The 16,454-nt window shown below is 36.9% G+C and overlaps 1 protein-coding gene across 8 annotated transcripts in view; it reads right to left on the minus strand.

Moving 5' to 3' along the window:
• Window positions 1-16,454, minus strand: part of STAG1 (STAG1 cohesin complex component) — a 453,259-nt gene that overhangs the window by 299,398 nt on the left and 137,407 nt on the right. The window lies entirely within an intron of this gene.

A 16,454-nucleotide genomic window follows, 5' to 3' on the forward strand; every position in this document is an offset into this window, starting at 1 on the left:
GTCCAAACCCTTGAGCCAAGGATATTTGACAGAATCGCCTACGTGTCACTATTATTATTCCCATAAATTTCATTTATATATAAACTCATCACAGTTACTGCTTTACCAAGCTTACCAATGAAAATAGTGTTGCTAAATGTAATAGACATGTTTTGAAACCCTATCAATAGGCCACATGATTTCATCTTTTCCTTTCAGATATCTTTTCCCTTCCCTGTATTTCTTATCTGTTAGAATTACTTAGGGCTCTACTCAGTATCTTTTCTTCTTAATCTTTATACTCTTTTAAGGGATTTACCATCAAAACAGTCTGTTTCAGTTATCAACTTCTCAATGTATTCTTCATCTTCACATCTACCCTTGTTTGTCCCACATTATGATCCTGGAGCTGGACCTGTAAACTTTTTTGTTATCTGCTACAGTGTTCAGTTTTTTAACTAAAGGGCACGGGAGGAATACTACAAAGTATGGTATGTAGGGGCTTCCCTCCCAACTTATTGCACCTGTTCCCATCACTTTCTGTTCTTCTGTTCTTCATAGTACTCTTTCAACTCTTTTTGGTTAACAATCTTACAATCATTTCTGTGTGCAGATTAATATGTAATAAATTTACTATTTATTTTTAAGTAAATTATTTTTAGAACAGTTCTAGATTTACCAAAAAACTGTGAAGACAGTACAGAAAACTCCCACATACATCACATTCACTTACTCTATTATTAACTCCTTACCATTTGTATGGTACATTTGCTACAGTTAGTGAACCAATATTGAGAGAATAACGAAAAATCCCTACTTAATTCAGATTTTCTTAGCTTTGCCTAATGGCCATTTTCTGTTCCAGGACCCCATCCAGGACACCCTATTACATTTATGTCATGTGCCTCTAAACTCCTTTTGGCTTTGACAGGCTTTCCCTGGTTTTCTGGTGACCCTGACTGTTGTGAGGATTTCTGGCCAAGTGTTTTATAGAAGGTTTCTCAACTGGGTTTTGTCTGATGGGTTTTTCTTATCACTACATTGGGATTAAGGGTTTGGAAAGGAAGATGTAAGAGAGAAAGTTTTACTTTTTTTCACCTTGTATCAAAGGTATACACTATCAACAAAATTTATCACTGAGGAAGCTGACCTTAATCAGTTGACTGAGGTGGTGTCTGTCATGTTTCTCAACTGTAAAGTTACTTTTCCACCCTGTTCCATTCTGTATTTCTGGAAGAAAGACACTACATACATCCCATTACACATTTATGGGGTGGGGTGTTATTCTCCACCTCTTTCACGGGGGGGAGTATTTACACATATCTAGAATTTTTTAGTAAGGTAGATTTATCTGTTCTCATTCGATCATTTAAACTAATGTGGACTCATCAAACTTGTTTTATACTTTGAGTTATAATTCAACACAGTTCTGTTCTTCAACCTGTTTCAGCTCTGGCCGTAGGGAGATCTTCATCCATTTCACATATTTCCATCTGTGTGTGTGTGTGTATGTGTGGGTCTTACTGGTTACCTTCTGGAAGCCCAATATTCTGCAGGCTCATCTTGTGTATTCCCTTCCTCAATTTTTGGAACTAGTCAATACTCCAAGGAGCTCTGGTTCCTTTTACTGAAGAATGATATTAAAGATGAAGATCTGGGCACTTGGTTTTGCTCCTTGATACTGAGTGTAAGTACTGCTGCATTTAATAATTTATTATCCATATTAAGATAAATATAAGTTCATACTAGTTATCTCCAACTCTAACCATTACCATATGAATGCATCATCCCCCTTACTAATCCATATGGTCACAACCCAACAGTGACAAACCTGACACCAACTAGTATACACGTATAGCAGTACTAGAACTATTTATGTGCTGTGATGAGCACTGGGTGGTACACTTAACTAATGAAGCACTGAGCACTACATCAAAAACTAATTATGTACTATACAGTGGCTAACTGTATAACATAAAAAAACTGTTCAATCACACCCCAGCAGAAACAACTTTATTAACTAGATTGCATTGCTTACATATACAATGTAGTTTCTTTGATTTTAGGCTTACAGATTAATTTCAAAAGTTATTTAAGTCAGCAACATCCTGCCCAATTCCCTTCAGTAACATTGTTTCAAACACTTCAAACAGAGGTAGACTGCTTTGTTACATTCTACATTCCCTTCTGATATCCACCTAACCTCTTACATGACTTTATAAAATCTGTACTTCTAAAGTTCACTTTTTCTGTTAAGTTCAATGGGTTTTAACAAATGCAGTATCATGTATGTACAATCTGGTATCTCATCACCTTAAAAAAATCCCTGTGCTTCTCCCATTCAAACCTCCCACTTCTCTTTGGCAAACAATGAATTCTTTTATCTTAACTATAGTTTCGGCTTTTACAATCATATAATTAAATCACACAGTATGCAGCCTTTTTAGACTGTATCTCTCACTTTAACAATATATAAAAAGATTCATCCATGTCTTTTAGTGCTGAATAGCTAATTTCCTTTTATTTCTAAGTAATATTTCATTGTATGAAGGTATTACATTTTGTCATCCACTAACCTAATGATGGACATCTTGGTCACCATTTCTTGGCAGTTAGGAATAAAGCTGCAATACACATTCACATGCAGCATTTTGTGTGGGCATAATTTCCAAATGAGTTGTGTAAACATCCAGGAGGATGATTATTAAATCATATGATAAAACTATATTTAGCTTTGTAAAAAAACTGCCAATCTTCCAAAGTAGATATAATATTTTGTATTCTCTCCAGTGATGAATAAGAGTTCCTGATGCTCTGTAATACTGACAGCTTTATAACCTTGTCAAGTATTTGGATTTCAGCCATTTTAATAGGTATACAGTTGTTATTCTATTGTTGTCTTAATTTGCAATTCCTGAATAATAAATAATTAAAGACTTTTTAATAATTAACAATTCTTCATCAAATTAAATTTTCTACTGCAATTACTAGAATATTGTCTCCTGACTACATCCTGACTCTCTCTATTTGTACTAACATGATAGCACTACTCTCATGAAGCTGAGCGTACAAAATATGGCTAGTCAAAAACAAAATTTGCAATAAGCATAAAATATCCACAAGATTGTGAAGACATGAAGTTCAAAATGAAAAATACCGTACAAAATCTCTCACTTACAATGTTATAGTGATTACATGATAAAATAACTTTAGATACACAAAAATTAATTTCATTACCCATTTTTTGTAACTCAGACAATATTAAGGTTCAGATGTGGCTCACATCCTATTTCTATTAAATGATCCCATGCTATTCTAATTCTATAATCACAATAATTCTTATAATGTAACATAATCCCATTACTTCTTTGTTTAATCTCTGATCTTTAGTGACCCTCATTAACCACCAATTTAAAATCTAAATTCCTAAGCATGGCAACTAAGGCTATCATTTACCACCTGTTCAGTCATCTACCGCACCAGATCCTTCTTTACAGGCTGATAAATTTAAAATTGCTTAAAAACATCATCATTTCATGCTTTCATTCTTTACAGCTGGACTCCTGATTTGGGCTCCTAGTAAGTCTTGTCTCTGTGCTCACTTTTCAGAAGAACAGGTATTTTCTCAGTATTGTGCAAGCACGTAAGTGTCTCTACACACAAGGGTGTGTATATGTCCGAAAACAGGTGGCAAAATGTTGTATTTCTTTATTAAATAAGTAATACATTTACATGGTCTAAAATTCAAAAGGTAATTAAAGTTCTACAATGAAAGCTTGCACACCCCTGCCCTCAATCCACAATCTACCTTCCTAAGAGACAAACACTACTAGTCTTTCCTTATATGTCATATAAACAAAGAAATATGTATGGAATAAAAGAAGAAATAAATAAATGGAAACCCACTCTATGTTCATGGATTGGAAGAGTTAATTTTATTAAAATGACAATACTCCCCAAAGCAACCTACAGATTCAATGTAATCTCTATCAAAATCCAAATGACATGTTTTGCAGAAATAGAAAAACCCATTCTATAATTAATAGAGACTCTCAAAAGGATCTCAAACGACCAGAATAATCTTGAAAAGCAACAACAATGGAAGACACACTTCTTGACTTGAAAACTTATTACAAAGCTAAACTATAAAAAGTGTGGTGCTGGCATGAAAGCAAACATACAGAGCAGTGGAATATAATAAAGAGCCCAAAAAACAAACCCTCACTTATATGGTTTACGGATTTTGACAAGGGTGCCAAAACCACTAAATGGGTAAAGAGCAAAAAGCAACTCACAGAATGGAAAATAATATTTACAAATCATGTATCTGATTAATTGAAAGATTCATTTATTAATAAATTTATTTATTTATTGAAGGATTTATTAAAAGATTAATATCCAAAATTCATAAAGAACTACTAAAACTTACAAATAACCTGACTTGAAAATTGGAAATAATCTGAATAGACATTTCTCTGAAGAAGATATGCAAATGTACATTAAGCACAGAAGAGATGCTCAATGTCACTAATCATTAGGGAAATATACATCAAAACTACAATGAGATGGAACCCCACACCTATTACGATGGCTACTATCAAAAAAAGAGAAAACAATGCTTGGAAAGGATGTGGAAACATTAGAATTCTTGTGCACTGTTGATGGGAATGTAAAATGGTATAGCCATTTTGGAAAACAGTATGTCAGTTCCTCAAAAATATAAAAATAGAATTACCATATGATCAACCAACTATATATACATATATTCTCAAAAGAACTGAAACCAGGGTCTCAAAAAGTTATTTGTACAGCCATCATCACAGCAACATTATTCACAAGAGCTCAAACATGGAAGCAACCCAAGTATCCATTATTGAATTAACGGATGAACAAATGTGATATATACACACAACAGAGTATATTATTCAGCCTTAAAAATGAAGGAAATTCTAACACAATCTACAATATGGATGAACCTTGAGAATATCATACTAAGTGAAATAAGGCAATAACAAACAAGTACTAAATCACTCCACTTAAATAAGGTACTTAGTCAAAATCATAGAAACAGAAAGTGTTTGCCAGAGGCTAGGGAAAAAAGAAATAGGGAGGGGGCACCTGGGTGGCTCAGTGGGTTAAGCCTCTGCCTTCAGCTCAGGTCATAAATTCAGGATCCTGGGATCGAGCCCCACATCAGGCTCTCTGCTCGGCAGGGAGCCTGCTTCCCTCTCTCTCTCTGCCTCTCTGCCTACTTGTGATCTCTCTCTGTCAAATAAATAAATAAAATCTTAAAATAAAAAAAAGAAATAGGGAATTATTGTTTAATGGGTAGAATTTATGTTTTTGTTTTTAATGAAGTATAGCAATTTTATAATAGTTTCAAGTGTACAAAATAATGAGTCAATATTTATATTTTCACGATCTCTTTACAACGTGATCACCACAATAAATCTATCATCTGTCACTGTACAGAGTTTTTACTATAGTACCAGTTATATTTTCTATGCCCAACACTGCATATCCATGTATTATTTTTCATAGAGTTAGTTTTAAAATATGAATAAAGTTCTAGAGATGGTGGTAATGACTGCACAGTATCATGAATGTATTTAATACAACTGAACTGTACAGGTAAAAATGGTTAAGTTGGCAAAACTTAGGTGTATTTCACCAAAATAAAAAGAAAAATTGGGAAAAAAATGAAATGCATATATATTTCCATGTATCTATAATATTTTGTTACTTATGCACAGCTCTGCACCATTCTACTTTCACATATTTTCAATCTATAGTATGTCCTAGAGAAGAGCTTACTTCTTTTCTGAAAGCTGCAGTGTTGCATTGAACTGATAGACATAACTTTTTTAGACACTAAGCCACTGACTTATATTTACTTTATTCTGAATCCTTTACAATTACAAATAACACCATGACAAGTAAGCCTGCATATGTGGGTGTATCACACACATATATTATTATACACAAATAGTATATAGTCAGTATAAACTAAACTCCATAAATACAGGAGAAATAAACCAGAATTCTCATACCTGGGAACCTTTAGCACAGGTCATGGGGGGGGGGGGGGAATACAAAAAAATCCATTTGATCTTATCTAAGGTTCTATCACTTTTATCTCCACTATCCCAAGAGTGACTTTCCCATGTCCCAAATCCAGACACTAACAATCAGAAAAGATGTTCAGAAAAACTGACCCTAATAAAAAGAGTAAGAACAGAGAATATAGTAATACAACAGGATACATACAATCTTAAGGTTATACCCCAAGAATACAATTTTGCAGGCCTGAAAACAAAACCCATCTCAGACATGTAACTACACTTATCCCACTCAAATTTGATGTTTCTTTGAAGTTTGGCCAGGGGTGGGGGGTTAGCAGAAGAATTTTGACAATTATTTTAAAAGGTGATAATAGGGGCGCCTGGGTGGCTCAGTGGGTTAAAGGGTGATAATATATACATAACCCTTTAACTACTTGTGACTTGACAGGCTCCCTTCCCTACACGTTTCTGCCACACAGGTGAAGTGACATATAGCTGTATTCTCATTCCTAAACAAGGATCCAAGGTGCTCTCAAATGAAAGAAATAGATGATGTCCCACGACCAGCTTGCTTAGTTGTTTCAGTTCTGACACTGTGCCATCTTATTAACTGAGCCTTAATGCAGAAATTATAAATTACTTATACCTAAGTAACCCAGACAGTAAACTGGTTCCTATGAAGCTAGAATCCTGCCCTACCATTATCAGCCTATCCCAGGGACTGAAGGCCTTTCCTTGAATACCGCACCATTAAGTGGGTCTCCCACAAGAGGCTGCCAGACAACATAGATGGCATAGATCTAGCTCAGAAGACATCTATAAATGCTTACTGATCCTGAACACACACACTCTCCCTGGTGGAACAAGATCCACTTATTTCATTTACCCCAACAACATCTTGGCTAGGAAATCGTTCTTCAATTAATAGCAAGTAAATCTCTTCCCAAATACCTGGCTCAACATAGCAGCCATGTCTAGCATCTACGACTTGTTTTATTGAGTCTCATCTACCCTACTTTCCAAAATTCTGCTAAAGACCTCAAGTGACATTTATGTAGTATCATAGCCAAATGTGCAGAACTAGAACCTAACCATTAGCAAAAAAAAGAAAAAAAAAAATCAAACTGATCGAATCTACATAATACAAGGTAAGAGAAAGGATTTTTTTTTCACACTTCAACACAACTCTTACTTCTTTATTCGTGAGTTACTATGTATCAGATAAATAAAAAAATTTGATCCTTCCATACACTACCACACACTTTTTCAAGTAACTTTTACTACTTAAGATGTACTTTCCAACATCCCATTAAGAGTGCTGACAGTTGGTGATGGAGGACTAATCATGCTTCCAATCCATTAAAAATAGTGTAAATGAGGAGGAAGCAAGATGGCGGAGGAGTAGGAGACGAAAATATCATCAGGTCCCAGGAGCTCAGCTACTTAGTTATCAAATCATTCAGAACACATACAAACACATCAGAGGTAGAAAAGAAGAAGAAAACAAATTCTAGGAAGAGAAAATCAACCACTTTCTGGAAAGGTAAGACACGTGGAGAATTGAATCCAAAGCTATGGGAACACTGGTCAGGGGGACCTGCTCCCAGAAAGTGGTAGAGCATCGGAACACAGAATCGGAACTCTCAGAAGTCGGGTCCACTGAGGGACATCATTCCAGAGGCTAAGCAGAATTGGAGACTACACGGGGGCAGTGTGGTCTCAGGACCTGCAAAGTCATAAAAAGGCTGGGGGTGTCTGAGTGTAGCAGAGCAGCGAGGTACTGGAGTGGGGAAGCTGACTACAGAGATAAGGAAGAGGAGTAAGTTCTCAGTTCGGGGGTTACCTTAAACCATGATCCAAGGCACAGTCAGACCACTGCTCTTTGAGCAGGGACACTACAAATAGCACATATGGTGAGACCCCCTACTAGCTCCTCCAAGAGGGGTGCCAGAAATCTGCTGGGTTTGGAGACTTCAAATGGGCCCTGGGCCACAGACAGAAGCACTCAGTTGCAGTCAAGGTGTCCACGAAGCACGGGCCAGAGACCACGCAGACAAGAGGGATTGACTGCTTTTCTCTGAAGGCGCGATGAGAACTGGAGACCGAGCACGTGGTTCTCTGGGACGGAAACTGAAGTCCGCCATTTTCATTCCTGTGCTCCAAAGCCTTACAAAAAGCATTCAGGGAACAAAAGATACCGAGCGCAAACAGGAGCAGATTACTTAGCCTGGACCCTGGAAAGGTTGATGCAATTCCACCTCAGGCAAAGACATTTGAGAATCACTACAACAAGCGCCCCCCAGAAGATCAACAAGAACGTTACCAAAAACAAGTTCACCAATCAATAAGAACTGTAAAATTACAGAGATAGGGGAAAGTAGCACACAGAATTCATGCTGTTTTCCCGATAATCCTTTAGTCTTCCAAAGTTAAATTTTTTTTATTCGTTTTTTTAAATTAATCTTTCCTCGTTTAACATTTTCAAACTATTTTCTCTTAGTAAGAGCTTTTTTAAAAAATCTTTTTATATTACCACTGTTATGCTCATATATTTCATCGCTTCATTATATTTAATTTTATTTTTCTATACATATAGGTTTTTTCTTCGAAATTTAGAGATACAATTTGTTCTAATAGACCAAAATATACTCTAAATCGAACACATGGCTTTCTTCCAGTCTCCACCCATATCATGTATGCTCTTTTTTTTTCTCTTTCGAAATAATTTTCATCTCAGTTCCTTTTTTACAATCGTTTTTAATCTTCATCATTACACTCATATTCCATCCCTTCATCATGTTTACCATTATTTTGATATATATATAAGTTTTACTTTCTTTAAAATTTTTGGAGGAAGTTTCATCTAAGTGAACAGAATATACCCAAAATCGAGTGAGTGGATGTGTTCTATTCACCAGTTTTAAGATTTTTTTTTCTCTAATTTTTTTATTTTCCCCCCTTTTTTCTTCCACTGGTTTCAGGTCTCCTCTGATTTGATAAAAATAGCACGTATTTTTATGAGGGTTTGGCCATCCTCTAGTATTTTATTCTCTCGTTCAACTATTCTTATCTGGATAAAATGACGGAAAAACTCACCACAAACAAAAGAACAAGAGGCAGGACCAATGGCTAGGGACCTAATCAATACGGACACTGGTAATATGTCAGATCTAGAGTTCAGAATAATGATTCTCAAGGTGCTAGCTGGACTCAAAAAAGGCATGGAAGATTATCAGAGGCACAATGTCTGGAGAAATAAAAGCCCTTTCTAGAGAAATAAAAGAACTGTAATCTAACCAAGCTGAAATTTTAAAAGCTATTAATGATGTGCAATCAAAAATGGAGGCTCTAACTGCTAGGACAAACGAGGCAGAAGAGAGAATTAGAGATATAGAAGAGCAAATGATGGAGAATAAAGAAGCTGAGCAAAAGAGAGACAAACAACTACTGGACCACGAGGGGAGAATATCCAGAGATAAGTGATACCATAAGACAAAACAGTATTAGAATAACAGGATTCCTGAAGAAGGGGGGGAGGGGTGCAGAAGGTATACTGGAGCGAATTATAGTGGAGAATTTCCCTAATATGGAAAAGGAACATCAAAATCCAGGGGGTGCAGAGAACCGCCCCTCAAAATTAGTAAAAATAGGTCCATACCCCATCATCTAACAGTAAAACTTACAAGTCTCAGTGACAAAGAGAGAATCCAGAAAGCAGCTCAGGACAAGAAGTCTATAACATACAATGGCAGAAATATTAGATTGGCAGCAGACCTATCCACAGAGACCTGGCAGGCCAGAAAGGACTGGCATGATATATTCAGAGGAATAACGAGAAAAATATCCAGCCAAGGATACTATATCCAGGAAGGCTGTCACTGAAATTGAAGAGATAAAAAGCTTCCAGGACAAACAAAAATTAAGAAAATTTGCAAACATCAAACCAGCCATACAGAAAATATTGAAAGGGGTCCTCTAAGCAAAGAAAGAGCCTAAAAGTAACAGACCAAAAAGGAATGGAGACAATATACAGTAACGGTCACCTTACAGGCAATACAATGGCACTAAATTCACATCCCTCAATAGTTACCCTGAATGTGAATGGGATAAATGCCCCAATCAAAAGACACAGGGTATCAGAATGTATTAAAAAAACAAGACTCATCCATATGCTGTCTACGAGAAACTCATTTTAGACCCAAGGACACCTCCATCTGAAAGTGCGGGGATAGAAAATAATTTACCATGCTAATGGACAACAAAAGAAAGCTGGGGTGGCAATCCTAATATCAGATAAATTACATGTTAAGCCAAAGACTGTAACAAGAGATGAGGAAGGACACCCTATCATACTTAAAGGGTCTGTTCAACAAGAAGATGTAACAGTTTTAAATGTCTATGCCCCTAACCTGGGAGTGGCCAATTATATAAACCAATTAATAACAAAATCAAAGAAACACATTGACAATAATACACTAACAGTAGGGGACTTTAACACCTCCCTCACAGAAACAGACAGATCATCTAAGCAAAAAAGATCAACAAGGAAATAAAGGCTTTAAATGACACACTGGACTACACGGACATCACAGAGATATTCAGAACACTCCATCCAAAAGCAACAGAATACACATTCTTCTCTAGTGCACATGGGACACGCTTCAGAATAGATCACACCCTGGCTCACAAAATCACGTCTTAACCAGTACCAAAGATGGGATCGTTCCCTGAATATTTTCAGACCACAATGTTCTAGCTCTGAAGCGAGAACTCAATCACAAGAGGAAGGCTGGAAAGAACACAAATACACGGAGGCTAAAGAGCATCCTACTGAGGAATGAATGGGTCAACCAGGAAATTAAAGAACTGAAAAAATTCAGGAAAGAAATGAAAATGAAAACACAACTGTTCAAAATCTTTGGGACACAGCAAAGGCAGTCCTGAGGAAAGTATATAGCGATACAAGCCTTTCTCAAGAAACAAGAAAGCTCTCAAGTACACAACCTAACCCTACACCTAAAGGAGCTGGAGAAAGAACAGTGAAGAAAGCCTAAACCCAGCAGGGGAAGAGAAATAGTCAAGTCAGAACAAAAATCAATGGAACAGAAACCAAAGAACAGTAGAACAAATCAATGACACTAGGAGCTGGTTCTCTCAAAGAATTAGTAAGATTGATAACACACCCCTGGCCAGACTTCTGCAAAAGCAAAGAGAAAGGACCCAAATTAATAAAATCATGAATGAAAGAGGAGAGATCACAACCAACACCAAAGAAATACAAACAATTTTAAGAACGTACTATGAGCAACTATACGCCAGCAAATCTGTCAATCTGGAAGAAATGGGTGCATTCCTAGAGACGTATAAACTAACAAAACTGAACCAGGAAGACAAAGAAAACCTGAACAGACCCATAACCAGTACAGAAATTGAAGCAGTCATCAAAAATCTCCCAACAAACAAGAGCCCAGGGCCAGACGGCTTCCCGGGGGAATGGTACCAAGCATTTAAAGAAGAACTAATAATACCTGTTCTCCTAAACTGTTCCAAAAAATGGAAATGGAAGGAAGACTTCCAAACTCGTTCTATGAAGCCAGCACTACCTTGATCCCAAAACCAGACAAAGACCCCACCGAAAAAGAGAATTACAGACCAATATCCTTGATGAACACGGATGCAAAAATTCTCATCAAAATACCAGCCAACAGGCTCCAACAGTACATTAAAAGGATTATTCACCCCGACCAAGTGGGATTTATTCCAGGGCTGCAAGGCTGGTTCAACATCCGCAAGTCAATCAATGTGATACAGTACATTAATAAAAGAAAGAACAAGAACTGTATGATACTCTCAACAGATGCTGAAAAAGCATTTGACAAAGTACAGCATCCCTTCTTGATCAAAACTCTTCAAAGTGTAGGGACAGAGGATACATATCTCAATATCCTCAAAGCCATCTAGGCAAAACCCACGTCAAATATCATTCTCAATGGCGAAAACTGAGAGCTTTTCCCCTAAGGTCAGGAACACGGCAGGAATGTCCACTATCACCACTGCTATTCAACACAGTACTAGAAATCCCAGCCTCAGCAATCAGACAACAAAAAGAAATAAAAGGTGTCTGAATACGCAAGGAAGAAGGCAAACTCTCACTCTTTGCAAACGATACAAGACTTTATGCAGAAAACCCAAAATACTCCACGCCAAAAATGCCAGAACTCATACAGGAATTCACTTACACGTCAGGATATAAAATCAATGCCCAGAAACCAGTTGCATTTCTATACACAAACAACAAGAGAGAAGAAAGAGAAATTAAGCAGTCGATCCCATTTACAATCGCACCCAAAACCATAAGATACCTAGGAATAAACCTAACCAAAGAGGCAAACACTCTGCACTCAGAAAACTATAAAGTACGCATGAAAGAAATGGAGGAAGACACAAAGAAATGGAAAAACGCTCCATGCTCATGAGTTGGAAGAACAAATACTGTGAAAATGTCTATGCTACCTAAAGCAATCTACATGTTTAATGCAATCCCTATCAGAATACCATCCATTTTTTCCAAAGAAAAGGAACAAATAACCCTAAAATTTATATGGAACCAGAAAAGGCCCTGAACAGCCAGAGCAATGTTGACAAAGAAAGCCAAAGTTGGTGGCAACACAATTCCAGACTCCAAGCTCTATTACAAAGCTGTCTTCATCAAGACAGTATGGTACTGGCACAGAAACAGACACATAGATCAATGGAACAGAACAGAGAGCCCAGAAATAGACCCTCAACTCTATGGCGAAATAATCTTTGACAAAGCAGGAAATGGAAATGGAAAAAAGACAGTCTCTTCAACAAAAGGTGTTGGGAAAACCAGACGGCCACATGCAGAAGAATGAAACTGGACCATTTCCTTACACCACACACACAAATTGACTCAAAATGGATGAAAGGCCTCAATGTGAGAACAGGAATCCATCAAAATCCTTGAGGAGAGCCCAGGCAGCAACCTCTTCGACCTCAGCCGCAGCAACTTCTTCCTAGTAATATCGCCAAAGGCAAGGGAAGCAAGGGCAAAATGAACTACTGGGACTTCATCAAGATCAACAGCTTCTGCACAGTAAAGGAAACAGTCAACAAAACCAAAAGACAACTGACAAAATCGGAGAAGATATTCGCAAATGACATAGCAGATAAAGGGCTAGTATCCAAAATCTATAAAGAACTTATCAATCTCAACACCCAAAGAACAAATAACCAATCAAGAAACGGGCAGAAGACATGAACAGACATTTCTACAAAGAAGACATCCAGATGGCAGATGGCCAACAGACACATGAAAAAGTGCTCTGCACCACTCGGTATCAGAGAAATACACATCAAAACCACAAGGAGATACCACCTTACACCAGTCAGAATGGCTAAAATGAACAAGTCAGGAAACGACAGATGCTGGCGTGGATGCAGAGAAAAGGGAACCCTCCTACACTGTTGCTGGGAATGCAGGCTGGTGCAGCCACTCTGGAAAACAGCAAGGCGGTTCCCTCAAAAAGTTGAAAATAGAGCTACCCTACAACCCAGCAATCACACTACTGGAATTTACCCTAAAGATACAAATGTAGTGATCTGAAGGGGTACATACACCGGAATGTTTATAGCAGCAACGTCCACAATAGCAGCAATGTCCACAATAGCCAAACAACGCAAAGAACCTAGATGTCCATCAACAGATGAATGGATAAAGAAGATGTGGTATATATACACAACGGAATACGGTGCAGCCATCAAAAGAAATGAAATCTTGCCATTTGCAACGATGTGGATGGAACTATGGGGTATTATGCTGAATGAAATAAGTCAATCAGAGGAAGACAATTATCATATGATATCTCTGATATGAGGAATTTGAGGGGAAGGGCAGGGGATTTGGAGAGATAGGGAAGGGAAAAAATGAAACAAGATGGGATCGGCAGGAAGACAAACCATAAGAGACTCTTAATCTCACAAAATAAACTGAGGGTTGCTGGGGTGTGGGGGTTAGGGAGAGGGTGGTTGGGTTATGGACATTGGGGAGTGTATGTGCTATACTGAGCACTACGAAGAGTGTAAGCCTGATGATTCACAGACATGTACCCCTGGGGCAAATAATACAATGTACATTAATAAAAATAATTTTAAAAAATAGTGTAAGAGATGTCATGGTCCACAGGTTACTAATAAAGGAAACTAGAGTCATGTTTTCACTGCTGGACATTCCAGAGACAGAGTGGGAGGGCAAGATGGTAATGATTACATGTAGGAAATCAAAACTATTGGAAACAATGCCTGACTAAAATTACTAAGTAACAACTTCCACAGAAAATATGCTCATGATGTCATAAACCTACACAACCTTCACTACATGTTTGTGAAAATGATGTAATCAAGTATCAGGGTTAAGAACAAATGTTTTATTGAAAGTATCTATTACTTAATCTAAATGCCCACCTACAATTCTGGTAAAACTGTTTAAAGACAGCAACTAATGGTAACTTAAAGCTAACTGTTTTAAATTAGCTTTATGCTTTACCTGAATTTGCTCATAAGCACCAAATGTACAATAATACCTACCCTTTCACAAAAATGTATATAAAACATACTTGGAATAACAATAGAAAATCAGTATATACAAATAATTAAAAGAAAACAAGGAACACAAATAACTGTAACATAATACAGTAAACTATAGTATATAAGAAACGTTTCATGGCAATTTGGTTTAAGGCAAATGCTGGAAGGGTTCTATGAAAGGACAAAGAATTTCCAGTAACAGGTAACCAGAGAAAGTTTCACAGAAGAGATGAGCTCCCAACTGGGACTTAATGGATCAGTAAAATTGGTACAACTATCATGAACAGAATTTAGAAAGCAAGGATTCCAGAAAGAACAAACACCACGAGCTAATGCACAGAAGTGGGAAAGCACAAGACACCTACACACAGAGAAGGACAAAGAAATGTATCTGACTGAAAGAAAGGTTATGAATAAGGAAACAATAAAATAGCAGGTTTTAATTTAGAACAACGTTAAGTCAAACAAAAAGGCACTTCTTGTTATTTGAACAAGTTTTTAAAAAGGTCAACATGGGGCACCTGGGTGGCTCCATGGGTTAAGCCTCTCCCTTCGGCTCAGGTCATGATCTCCAGGTCCTAGAATCAAGCCCCATGTAGGGCTCTCTGCTCAGCAGGGGCCCTACTTCTCCCCGACCCTCGCCTGCCCTCTGCCTATTTGTGATATCTCTCTTTGTCAAATAAATTAAGAAAATCTTTTTTAAAGGTCAACTTGACTCTATTTTTTTAAATGGAACTGAAAAGAAAAAAGACTTCCTACTAAAAGTAGGATGGTAACAGTTCAAACCCCATATAAAGTGAAATCTAAAAAAATGAAATTGGGGAAAGGAAAAGAAGAGACAGAAGTAGAAGACACTGTAAAATAAAATTTTATCAGATGAGACTCTAATTAGATATAGGAGAGAGGGAAAGGAAGGGAGGATGAAGAAACTCAATGGTGACTCACATTTTAATTGTGAGTTCTTGGAAGAACTGAGATAGTTTTAACAAACTTAAGGAAGTCCCAACTAAAACCCAGTCAACAGGAGAAATATTACATGAAAAATTAATAATAGGTAACAAAGCTAGTTTGAGAAAGGAGATACAAGTCCAAATGATGAGTACATTTCAGAATGTGATCATCAAGTGTGTAGGCTTAAGCAACAAAAGTCGTATTATAAAGAGATTATTGTTTCTTAGAAACATAAAAAGAGAAGTGCTATAGAAAATGACAAGTAGGCAATTTGGAAAAGAAACACAAATGATCAATATTTCAAAACATATTGTTAGAAGTTTACACCACTTGGAAATATTCAACGTTTTAATAATCAGTATAATCAACAGTAAGATGGGCAATGCTGTGTATTTTGCTGCGTGAAAGGCCAACCTATAATACACACCCAAAGCTTTCAAAACACAGCATATCTTTCTGACTGACCAACTCCAATTTTAAGAATTTAGGATTAAAAAAAGATCAAAGATCTAGCAAATTTTATTTGGGAGATAGTTTATATCAGCATGGAAAATGTATTTGTGAGATAGTTTACATCAGTATGGGTTAGATTAATGAATAACTTTTAATATAAATGTTTGATGATACACATCATGTAGGTATGTTCTCATCTCCTATCATCACAAGAATGTGAGTACATTACAATGAGATATTCTGAGAGAGATTCATATAACTTTTATTATAGTATACTATTTTAATTGTTTTTGGTTGTTTTTGTTCATCTCTTAATATGCCTAACTTATAAATTTAAAGTTTACTGGGGTGCCTGGGTGGCTCAGTCAGTTAAACATCCAACTCTTGCTATCAGCTCAGGTC

Source organism: Mustela lutreola, chromosome 2, assembly GCF_030435805.1.
Source record: "Mustela lutreola isolate mMusLut2 chromosome 2, mMusLut2.pri, whole genome shotgun sequence".
NCBI lineage: Eukaryota > Metazoa > Chordata > Mammalia > Carnivora > Mustelidae > Mustela > Mustela lutreola.